Genomic DNA, 13,048 nt, shown 5'->3' on the forward strand with positions numbered 1-13,048 from the left:
TAAGGGAGATAATCTTTCGATCTATATTGATTTTGTTTCACTACGGCGATTTTCCTTTCGTGTTGCTGATTTTGTAGTGATAATTTCAACCAATTTCAGAGCTGATTATCAATCCTATATTTCTCTGATTTGGTTGAACATAAATAAAGTCCAAGAAAGTTTAGCCTTTCGCAGTTGTTCATTTTAATCCCGTCAATTATTTGTTCGGAAGCTTTGCTCACCGTTTCAAAACCTTTGTCTAAGAGAATCATACTTTACTGTTCTTGTAGCCCTAGTGTTGGCGTTCAAAGTAAAGCTTCTCTGATGATAGGAGGTCAAGTTTTGATGGGAGTTCTTGGTCTTTTTGAAGTAGATTCAATAGAGTTAGCGTTTTCCACAATGGTCCAGCAAAGAGTCTTCCTTCGATCTGACCCAAGCTTCCTATGTTCTTACCAACGGTGAATCAAGGTATATCCGGTCAAGTAGTTTCGGTTAGAGCGGAAGATTTCAAAATCAGTGAGTACAAGATTAGTTAATGAATGCATTGCGGTGGTTTCCGATGAGACAGTTTCACCGGCGGTTTCATCTCGATGGAGTCAAAGCGATGGAGCCAAGAACGATGATACTAAGGGTCCGATTGGTGTTAGGGTTCTGAAGGCTTCGAGAGATTAGAAAGTCTCTAAAACTTCTTTTTTACCAATGAAACTTTTTTGAAAATCATTCTAAAGTTTCTCAAGTCACTATAAGTTTCTCTCTCCTCTTTTGTGTTGTTTTTTCTAAAGCCAACAATACGTGATTTTTGCAATTTCTTTTTCTTTTTTTTTTTATTTTTTCACTAAAAATATTTTCTTTTCTTTTTGCCTTTGTAATTAAATCACTTATCTGAGTTTGTAACAATTTTGTTAAAATTTAAGATTAATAAATTAATCATTGAATATTTTTTCTTGTTCATTTGAGATCCATATTGTACTACTTTTACAATCATATATATTTAAAATTTTAATAGTAGTATAATTTTAATTTTTAAATAAAATATTTTATATATTATTCCAAACTTCTATAATTTTAACTACCAATTTTATTTTAATAAACTAAGAGGTTGATTGTTTCTAGTTTTTCAACTAGTTTTTGTTTTCTGTTTTTCCAAAAACTACTTTTTAGCCAATCAAGATTTTTGAGAAATTGATTTCCTATAAGTTAGGGAAACTAGTTTTTAAACTAACTACCCTATTCTAAATAAAAACCAAAATCTAAGTTTTTCTAGCTTTTCAAAATAAAAGAACTGGTAGTTGATTCACGTTTGATTGTTTTTCATATTACTACCAATATTTTATTTAATAATAATGAACCTTCTAGTTTTCTAGTATTGTGACAATGTCTACTATTCACAGAATGTCTAGGTAAAATATATTTGAAATTTAGTTAATTTAAAATAAAATAGATATATGTTTATATAAATTTCAAACTAAGATTAAATTTACAAAAGCTAGTACAGTATGTGAATCATAATTTACCTAACAATAAATGGATCTTTATAATTATTTTTGCTTTACTATAGTGAACTACAAAATAACTCATAAGAGTTTATTTTTATATATAAAAAAATTATTATTTAAAAATTAACTATTAAATAATATGTATATATTGATGTTGATAAATTTTGGTATTAGTTAGGAAATTTTTTTTCATGACTATAAACTACAAGACCGAACCACAATACCTTTTTAACTATTTTTAAATAATGATTTTATTATTAATATTTTTATTAGTTAAAAAACAAAATATAAAATAACCATCCAATCAATTTTTTTAAAAATGATTTCGTTAAAAAAATATAGGCAATAATGTTAAGTAAAAATAATGTTTTACATATATAATATGAAAATATTATGTAAGAACATTTTTAAAAAAATTTGTCAGTTAAATAAAATTAATTATTTAAAATTATTTTATGTAAATTTTACATATTTGTTAAGAGATCTATTGGTATTATTTATTAAAAAATATATTTATTTTAGTAATTTTATGTTTGTTTTAAAATAAATTAACTTATAAGTGAAGTTCTTAAAAATAATAAAATTAAATAAATTATTTATCAAACTTTATAGAATCCAAAATATTCAAAAAATTTAAAAAAATTTAAAAATCAAAAACCAAAAACCAAAAGACATAATCTAGAATCACCAATCAAGTTTTTTGAAAAACTAAAATCTACAGCAAAATCAAAAACCAAAATCTAAAATCTAAAAACTAAAATCCAAAAACCAAAATCCAAAAACCAAAAATTAGAATCTAAAAACCATGCAAACAATCATCACCTAAAACTAACAGCCAAATTGTCTACAACCAGAATTCTAAAGCGCAAACCTAAAGCGAAAGTCTTTACCAATCAGACCCTAAGACACATATTTCATCATGCGTACTAGGAAGAAGCCACGTTGCAGCAGTTTGGGCTTACACATGCTTTGTTTGGGCTTTATATTTTCTTAGTGTTATTCCGCATTGTCAAAACAATTATATTTAAAAAGATTATTTAATAATAATTTGTAATTATAATTGTTAATCAATATAAATTATTATTTTAATTAAAGATTATATAAATATAGATATGAATGGCCTATGAGGTGGTTGCATTCAAACTAAAAAGTTGGAAATATTTCTTGATCTTTTTTAAGTAGATATATAGATATAAATATTTCTTGATTTTTTTCTATATTTGATTCATTAATTCGTTTTCTTTGATTTGTCTTCTAAATAAATCTTCCATATAAATTTGTATTTTGGATTTTAAACAATAAAATGATTATAAACTATGAAAAAATGGTATTAAAAGAAGCTATAAACCCAATAGAAAATGATTTTATGAAAAAAGAATATCCGTATTTTGTTTTACGAAAAAACACATTTGAGATTTTTCTTCACATTTTTTTCAAACACGTTCATCATCTTCTAAACTTCAAAACCCTTATATATTTTTGATGACTATATCTTTTTTCTTGGGAAAATTGGAAAGAAGAGACACTTTCAACTTTTATTTGTTCCAATAGGACTTTTGATATTTTTGGTCATTTTGGACAGATTTTTTTACCCTTATGTGATGGGAAAAATAGTAAATTAAAATTTAAAAATATTAAAAAATAAGAAAAACATCGGAAACATAAGTATGACTATTTATATGTTTAAAATTCTTTTAAAAAATAGTGGAATCATATTTTATTTTGTGTCCTACCTAAGGATAGAATACTCATTCTTGTCATCTACTTAGTCTAAAAATTGGATATTAAGTATTATACTTAGATCTATCATGGGTATATAACACAAACAAAACTTTCTTGTATATTTTATCTTAGCTAGAATTCGTTAGGTTATATTCTAGCAAGATTTCTTTAGTCTACCTATAACTTTATTACAACTTATAGCCACAATTCTATGAATTACATTTTCTTGTTTATGTGTCATAAACTGTTCTTCTTTTTACCTTATATTACGCCTAGGGAAGAATAACTCCTCACCCTCTCTACAATGTTCTGCACAACGTGGAATACATATTATAGCCAAATAACAAAAATATGGAAACTTCCATATTTCGGTTAATATCTTTTCTTAAATCTACACTAAATATACAGTAAAATTTCGCACAATGTCTTCTCTCCCACGGTTTTTTCTCCCACAATCTTTGAATAAATTAAATTTCGAGCAAAGGTAAAAAAAACGTAGATTTGTCGTTCGAACACACCACCCGTAACAACTTCACAAGGTATATAACAACTAGGACACAAAGACTCTTGGTACCACTCACACGCTAGACTTAAAATAATAATAGGCAAAGGTTTGTCATAAAGTATCAAGAAGGATAAGCGTCAAGGTTGATCCATCATCCTTACCTCAATAGTTTGATTCCTGAAGGATAAAGAAAGGACCACGATTCAAGCGCTTCTCATGTATGTATAAACAAAAAATTATTTACCAAAGACAATTAGGTTTCAAGTGTGATATAAGCATAACACATGAGCATACAATTAGGAGATGCTCATGTGTTCTTGCTACTCGTTTTTGTCTCTCTCTTGTTATTACAACAAGTCTTTTACGCCTCTCCCAATACTATGTACTTTCAAGTGTCTTATGAGCTTCTTTTGGGGACAAATTTGATAAATACATAGGATTATGATTACATGTTAGACTTAAGATATGATAACTTACAACAATGTTACTCCTGTATACTTTTAACACATTATGCTCTGGTTCAAAAAATCATTACACTTAGCACATCAACGTTTTTTTGCAAGCTAAGTAATATGTAGGTGAGCTACTCTCGTTCTGGAATGTTCATTTATCTCTCATCTTCAAGAGTAAATCCGGCTGGTCTATCTCAGTATCCATATCCTGCAATAAGACAAAGAGATGAAGAAACATGAGTTCTACTGTTATTGTCCAAGCTTCCATCAATGGGATCAGAGTATTAGGATTAACCTGAATTGTCCATTGGGTTACCAGCAGGAATCAGTTTTGGCTCCTTAGTCTCAACAACCACACAGTCAAACATCCAGAACGTTTTTGCAACAGAGGCCGCATGTTCCAAGCAACATCTCTAATCTTTGCAACTGGTATGACTGAGAGATGACGAATCTCTAGACTTATGAACTACGCAGGTTACTCAAAGATGAATTCAGTGATAACGAACCTCTAAACAAGGCAACATCACATATAGAAATCAACAACTCAGAAACTAACTATGCTTAATGAAATAGAGACTAATCGTGCATATAAACTTCAGCATAGAACAAGCAATAAAATTAAACCTGGAACTAACGTGAATATAAACACCGCTAAAGAATCTAAGAAAACCTATGAATCCGATGTAGAAACTGACGAGCATGGTCACTCACACGTTCTTCAATCAATGAAGCTCCGAATCGAATTTGTTTCCTGTGTGGGAAGAAATTAGGGTTCAGGAAGATATTAGGGTTCATGAGTATCATAAACCCGTAGAGGAAGAACAAATCTCAAATTCGTTGATTCGTGTCATACCGATGATTTTTTATAAAAATCAATTACGAAATATTAAGATTTTTTTTGTCAAACCGATGATTTTTTATGGAAATTAATCAGAATCTGGTACAAGAGAACCAAGTCTCTGTTTAGCTAAACCATCCTCAAAAGAAACAGAGTTGCGATTGCAAGACCTAAAAGATACAAACTCCATGGATCTTGCCAAAAGGGTGATATCAGCTACAATTCCATGAATCTCCGAGTAGCAGAATCCTTCTGCAATAGCTGCCACCAGGAGTTCGATTCGAAGTTCACACTGTTGTAACCCAGAGACAAAGCGTGTTGCATTATATTGCCTCCCTCATCGCTAGACCCTCAGCCACGAGGGACGAATTCACGAATGAGATTGATTTGCTGTGAGATGTGATCATCTCTCCATCGGGGTTATACAATCCCCAAGCAAGCCCCGCTGCCAAGATTCCCGGCTTCCAAGCAGCATTCGATTTGCAAGTGATTCCATTGAATGAAATATTAAGATTAATTTGGTTACTTGAAGGGTATAATGGTATTAAAGGAAATATAAATTCTACTTAACTAAATAATCTTCTACAAGTCCTATTGGGACAAATCCAAATCGAGAGTGTCTCCTTTTTTCAATTTTCTCTTTTATCTTTCATTTCTGTTTTGTTTCTTATTAATGGCTAAAATATTTTGTTTTAAAAATGTTTTCTCCATCTGTAACTATTAGTGAAATAGGTAACAAAGTTTTCCTAAAGATAAGTCATAAAACAGATATGCAAACATTTTATAGAGAAAAGAAGTTGAGAAATACTTTGTTACCTTATTTGTTGAATTTTTTGTTTCCAATTATTTCATAACTTTAGACACCAGAGTATACTTGGTATTTAGGCTCTCGTAGGCCTAGTATGGTGAAGTGAAACAGTGAGAATAAGAAGAAATGCATTAAAAATATATTTGAAACTTTGTATAGAGAAAAATGAAGAATAATATGGTGGAGCTTGATGATGATTGCGGATTATGGATCCGATTGGTAAGGGTTTTCGTTTAGGCTTTGACTACAGAAATACGGTTGTAGAGAATTTGGCTTTAAAAGTTGTGGCTGTTTTTAAAAAAACTTGATTGACATCAAAAGCTTTAGAAGATGTAACTGTTATAAATATATATTTCACATTCATTTCCAAAATGTATTACTTTTTTTTTCTATCTACTTTTTATTTATCAATAGCAACAAATATATTTAATTTATTTATTCTAACGATTTTTCTTTATTAATTTAAATAAGATTACAATTTATTAAAAAAATTATTAAAATCTAACGAATCCTAACCCATATGTTGTTTGCAATCTCATCTCGAACACCTTCCATGTATTGTCTTGAATCGTATTTGGAAGTTCTTCCTCATGTGTTTGATGAAATGAGTTTTCTTCTTGTATTTATACTGAAAAAATATTCTTAAAATAGTATTTAATTTTTTTTTTTTTTTTTTTGGTTTTGAATCAATTGTAAGTGTTTTCAATTACCTTTATAATAATATCTATGTTTTAATAAACTAATGTCTAATAATAGTAGGTTATAACTTTTTCTTGATGTTAAAAACCTAAATAATTAATAATAATTAATTAACTAATTATTATACTTATTGTTTTCTTTATTTTGGTCAAAAATGAACAAAATACAAAAAAAAATAGTCATCCATATTTTTTACAAAAAAATGAAGAAAAAATGGCTTTAAAGCCTTAAAAAGGGGCTGTTGAAAACAGTGAACAAAAAACAGTTTTCTAAAACCTAAAAAACTGATTGGCAATTTTTTGCCTTTCAAAGCTTTACACAACCACAAAGCCCCAATAGTCCAAACAACAAAAAGCAGTTTAATAATGGAAAAGTTGATCAAAACGTGGGATCTAAATTCTGAAAAAAAAATAGGAATAGATAGTTTGAATTGCAAAAAATAGGGGATGAATAAAATTTTCGAACAATTATATTTTTTAGTTTTTGTAAATCAAATCTATGTATGAGAATTTTATTTGCTAGATGACCTGTGATTTAGTACATAAGCGATGTTGTACTTATCTTTGTGTTGGGCTGGTTACTCTATAACTATCTTTGTACTCATGTTTCAAAACCCTGAAAGGCTTAATGTAATGAAAGTCGACAAATAAAAAAACAAAGACGATATGTTTCTAAGTTGAGAAACTAATCAACCATTTTTCCATAAAACGTCTACTATTACGTTCATTTTATGATAATTTATCTATTTTATGTTGTGAACGTGTACGATGATAATCTATATTATTAAAAGAGAAGTAACCATTTGAAAATGTTCTTACTTCATTAATTAAACTCATTTTTTTTTTTGCTTGTCTTTTTCAGTTGCATTTATGAAATATCCTAAAACAAATAAAACTGCCTAATTTATTACTTGTATTTTCAGTTACATTAATGAAATATGCTTAAATGAATTTAAACTTCTTATTTTATTGTTTGTCTTTTTCAGTTACATTAATGAAATATCCTTAAATAAATTTGGACATAATGTCATTTAATCAACCAAAAAAACTCATGAGTTATCCTTACGTGCATAATTTTAATAATGGAGATTTTTAAAAACGTGCATCATTAAAATGTTACCTAAAACATGCAGCACTAATATATAACATGCATCAATAAAACCAGAATTTGACTCACACAATTGTACGGATATTATTTTCAGTTGATTAAATTTAAAAATAATTATTTATTCAAAAAATATTTAAGAATGGCTATGTTTTTAAAAATTATATGGTATTATTTGCTCATAACTCATTTGTCATTTGATAAATTGTTAGAAAGAAAATTTTAGCATAATATAACTCAGTTGTCATTTACTAAATTTATGGTTTTTATTTATATTTTTTATTATTTAATTATAATATTTTCATTTTATATTTGAAAGATAAATGAATTTTCTTTCAAACAATATTTTTGTAAATGTATTTTTGAAAAAAATAATCAATTAAAATTGTTATTATCATTGAATATCATTATTTTTGACATAATTTGAGTTTTCGTTTACATCAAAACTTATCATATTTTAGGATAATTTTAATTTAAATTGTAATTTTCATATTTTTAAAACAAATTCTAAAAATATTTTTTAAATATTTTGTTATAATTGTTAAAAAAATATTGAGTTGCATTTCAAATAAAAAGGTAAAGATATTAAAAATATTCTAATTAAAATGTGTAAAATTTAGTTTAAGGGAAATGGTCAAAATAAAAAAAATTACACATAAAATAATCATGATTTTTGTTAACTACGCGGATCATTATTTATATGATATCACACACGAAAAAAAAATTTATGTTTTTAAAATTATCTAATTAACTCTATACTCATTTTTTTATATGATATCACACATTCGTAAAAAAATAGATAGTTTAAGATGCAAAAAAAAAATATTTACTTAATGAATATAATATGAACGTATATTACAAATACATCATTTAATAAAATAAATAATTAAAAACTGAAAATTCATATCCGCGCGCGGATCAGGGTCTAGTTTTATTTTATTCCATGTTACCGGTCTTGAAAGCATCCCATACGAAACATTCGAGTAGACCGACTTTGTGGGTTTCCAGTTCTCAAAAATACATTTACTCATATACATAGATATTTAAATAATTTTTTTTAATATTTATTTTTACTAGATTACTTCTCCGCGCTACGCGTAGATAGTATCTTATAAATTTTAATTTTTTTTTAATATTTAAAGTTTAATTTACATTATTTTATACCAAAAATCACAAATATGGCTAAAAATTGGTTGATTTTATTTGTGATTTTTTTTGACAATATTAAATTGATTGATTTATTGCTCATAGTTAACATATTTGTTTGATTGGTTTTCAGTTCATAGTAATGTATAGTATTATATTTGATAAGTGTATATATGTTGTGTTGTTCCTGTTGTGTTGTTCCAATATTTGAGTTTTCATGTTAAAACAATACTATTCAAATTCATGACTTTTAACGATTAAATGTATGTTTTGTTGTTTTCTCTTGTATACGTACAAATTTTATTATTTTTTACTGAAAGTTTTGTTTATTGATCATAGGCATATTAATATAAATTTTTTTATCTCTAAATTTTACAGCATTTGTTTTTGTATGCTGACATTTTTTCATATTTTCAGTACCTAGTTATACAAATAATACGTACGTGTGTTTTTTAGAAGAAGTTTTGATCCCGCAAACTTGAGCAAAACTCTTCATCATGTCAGCTCATCCATGTTTTCCTATAACCTTAGATTCATTAGAAGCCGCGTTAGAACCCTTTACATATCCACAGATGGTTTTTCCTATTAATTATATAAAAAAGATTACATTGGACTGAAAATGGTGACTGATAATAAACCAGCTAACATATATGTTTATTTGTGTACATGCAAATCTTACCTAAAAAGTAAGGTGCAATTTTATTGGTTGTATACAAAATATGTCTTGAAATCGTAACAGTACTATCTTATCTATTAAAATCAAAACAAAAGAGTAACGCTTCAATTCTTCAATACACACAACCTAATTACATATCTGATTGATGCCTTGAGCTGGACTCATACGAAGAAACACCATGTCATAAATCTGCGTAGAAGCTTGATTTGCTTTGACGGGGATTTGTCAGTGAACATAAGTCCAAGTGTAATTACTTGCTTAATTTTCCCCAACGTTCTCTCTTCAATCTTCATATTCTCATCAACCACTCTCTCTCTCTAAGTTATCCGACCATAAACTCTTATTTACTCAACATACCTCCTTTCTGGATCTTCTTGTTCCTCACCAGGTTTTAGATTTGTAATCATTTCCAAGATAAACAATCCAAAGTTAAATATATCTGTAGATGATAACACAAACAAAAACACACGTAACTTGAAATTTTTGTATTTTATATTTTCGAAGAAAGAGCCAAGTAGGTTTCAACTCCAATCTTGAATTGAGAAATGAATGGTTCTTGATCATCATCGATAACAAAACACTACTTGCATTCAGATCAAATATAATCTCAGGCCATTGTTCGAATAGATAAGATAAAACATACCTTCTACAACTCCTATAACCACTCCTAATCTTCTTCTCCATGACGAAGCCAATGAAGAATTGAGCGTAAGTCTCTAATATTTTCTCCACCGGTCGATTCTGTAACCAAAGCGATCAAGTTACTGCTAAAAATCTTACCAAATTCTTGTGTCTTAGCTTAAAAACACACGACTTTTCTCTTTCGAAACCATCTTTATATAAACCTAACATGTCCCGTTTCTTAACATTCCTCTGTAGTCTGTAGATATCCGCTCCATTGCTCTTCCTCACAATTTTCTGTTCCCAGAACTCATTTGACACTGCATCGAGCACAAGCGGATGTTAATTTGAGGCTTCTCCGGCATGTTCATGGTAAGCAACCATTTCTTTTTGAGAGATAACCATCCTAAGCAACAGCAAAACGTAGATGTCATAAGAAGATTAGAAACTTTCGAACCTTTGATTCCTATCAGTTTTAGAGACTCCATCTATCTTTAAATCAAGCTTAAGTAGGTGTCTTTATCTATTTAAGAAATGAGAATCTGAACGTAGAGTTAATCATGGTTTAAATGAAGGAAAAAAATAAGTGAGTACCTACTACACGTTTCACTGAATTTTCGGTAGAACTCGCCAGCAGGGAACTCTAAGAATGTAGTGGGAAAAGGGAACATGAGAGAGCCGATGTGGATGATGATCATTAAACAAATCGACTGCCACGTACTTGGTTCTGATAAGGATGTCTCCTTTGGAATTATTGCAAGCTTCCCAGAAATGGATTAGCCTAAACATCAACTTGGAATCTCCTGGTCCTGCTGAAACAAAAGTGGAGAATGGCTTGTATTGCACGGTGGCGACTGCCGTTTGATTTGCCATAGTGCTGGGATGTGTTTGCTGAGGAAGAGATTGTTGGGTTGGGATATATATAGTCTCAATAGGGAAAGGAGAGAGATGGGATGCGTTTCATTTAAGTGATTAATTAAGGGATCTTCAAGAGGCATTGATATCATTGAGTAAGAGGAGGGATGTGGAGAGTTACACGCCGATTTGTCTAGAGGATAGCTTTGATTCATCATTGTTGCCGTCGCGGGCGTTATACAAAGGAGATGGGAAGACGATGAGTTTTGGAGGGTTTGTAGATGCCGTGACAACTTAGGTTAGAGGAAGAGGAAAGTAAAACAAACTGGTCATTAAAATTAATGGGCCTATTACGTAGGACAGATTCGTGGCCCAATAGCTTAACATCTTTGATGACATGGACAAATGATGGGTTATGAATATTTTTTCCTATGTGGCACACCTAGAATTGCTTCAATTTAGTTCCTTTTATATAGTATAGATTTATCATCCCTAAATCGAGCATTCAATTTCGATTACAAGCTCATTTTCACCAAAATGGTTTAAGTCAAAATACACCGACTAGCTTCGCTCAACCACCACACCGGCGCGTTCCGCTAGCCGGTTTCTTAATTCCTAAACTATCCAACCCCGTTCTCAACCATCGATGTAATCCGCAAGAGGGTGGCGTTCACCTCGTTTCCTCGGTTACTGGAACTCCTACGACACCTCCGGAGTAGCTGGAGTTAGACGGTTTCTTCGAGCTTGAGCTCTCCATTGATCGTTAAGCACAAACCGGATAGATATAGGGAAGAAGAAGCATACCCAATACAAGAACTGCATCCACGAAGATCTATCCGTAGGATTGAACAACGCGAAGGGAGTAACCACCTAACGTCGAACAACCCAACCCGAGAAAAGCAGGCTGCGGCGAAGCATCATCAAGAACCAAATCTCCATGTCCTGCAAAAGAATCGAAACATCAATCTGCTCAAAAGACCAAATGGCCGACTGAGCACTGAGATGGCTAATATCCCACTAGGTCTCCTCGCCGGGAGAGTCTTAACTGACCAAATTGAAGCCCTGAACCGACGCCCTAGCCCAAGCAAGAGAACCCAACCTGGTCTTCTTAGCGCTGAGCCGCTACGCCGCGTTGGAGAGACGAGACAAAGACGGCTGAGCAAACACGGAAATATCGAGGCACCGCGACTGACTCGACCACTTTGACCTTGCGAAAGAGAGAAGCCAGACAAACAGAGAAAAGCCTCCGAAAACCTGGCTGAAACTGCCATAGACGACAGAACAGCCGACGACTCATAAGCTCCATACGCCGAGACCTCAGACGAACCGCAGCCACACGACCACCAGGCTGACTGAGCACGCACCAACAGACCAAACTGCTGCCTCCATTTAAGCCGGCTAAACCGAAGGACGAGACAAGACACCAAGGATCGCCCAATGGAGATCCGACAAACCACTCCACAACACAACAACATACGCAATAGTACATGAAGAACATAGGAGAGAGTCCAACAAGAGCCCTCACGTGCCACAAACCGCCGAGACATTAGCCAGATCTACAAAGAGAAAATGAGATCTAGCCAAGCCTCACCTTAAAAGCCGACTCCTTTTGCAACCCACCCCTCGCCGCCTCGTCGAGACACCAGAGACCAACCCCTCCTGCCAGATCTATCACTCCCTGGGAAGCTTTAGGATTCCAGAAGCGAGGCAGAAATCAGGGCCTGCAACAAGCCGACGGACGAAGAGATGAGAGGAAGAGAAGAAAAACGAAAACTGAGACAAAGGGGAAAGAGAGCCTCCGACGCCGGAGCTAACGCGAACCCAGACCGGAGTCAGGACCTCCGGACGCCGGAGCAGTGACGAAAATTAGGGTTACGGCAGCTAGAGATGGAAGAGAGGAAAAGATAGGAGAGATAAGGATTGTAAACATAGATATTTATATAATTATATAAAATGTAAGAGATAAAACAAAAAAACAAGAAGATAAAAGGTTATTATGTATAAATTTTATATAAACAGATTTTGTGTTATTATGATGAATAAATATAATAAGAAAATAAAAAATATTAAGTTCACAATGTATTGAAAAATAAATATGTATTTATTTATTTTTTAAAAAAGTTAATTAATAATTTAACTGAGATTTT

At 31.2% G+C, this 13,048-nt stretch overlaps 1 long non-coding RNA gene across 1 annotated transcript; it reads right to left on the reverse strand.

Moving 5' to 3' along the window:
* Positions 1-4,095: 4,095 nt before the first annotated feature.
* On the reverse strand, positions 4,096-7,290 carry LOC111205347. Its single transcript, XR_002657877.2, has 2 exons — positions 4,450-7,290; positions 4,096-4,362 (listed from the first exon to the last, which is right to left on the reverse strand). It is a non-coding gene; the product is annotated as an uncharacterized LOC111205347 (long non-coding RNA).
* Between the last annotated feature and the right edge of the window lie 5,758 nt (positions 7,291-13,048).

This window comes from Brassica napus, chromosome C5 (assembly GCF_020379485.1).
Source record: "Brassica napus cultivar Da-Ae chromosome C5, Da-Ae, whole genome shotgun sequence".
NCBI classification, from domain to species: Eukaryota; Viridiplantae; Streptophyta; class Magnoliopsida; order Brassicales; family Brassicaceae; genus Brassica; species Brassica napus.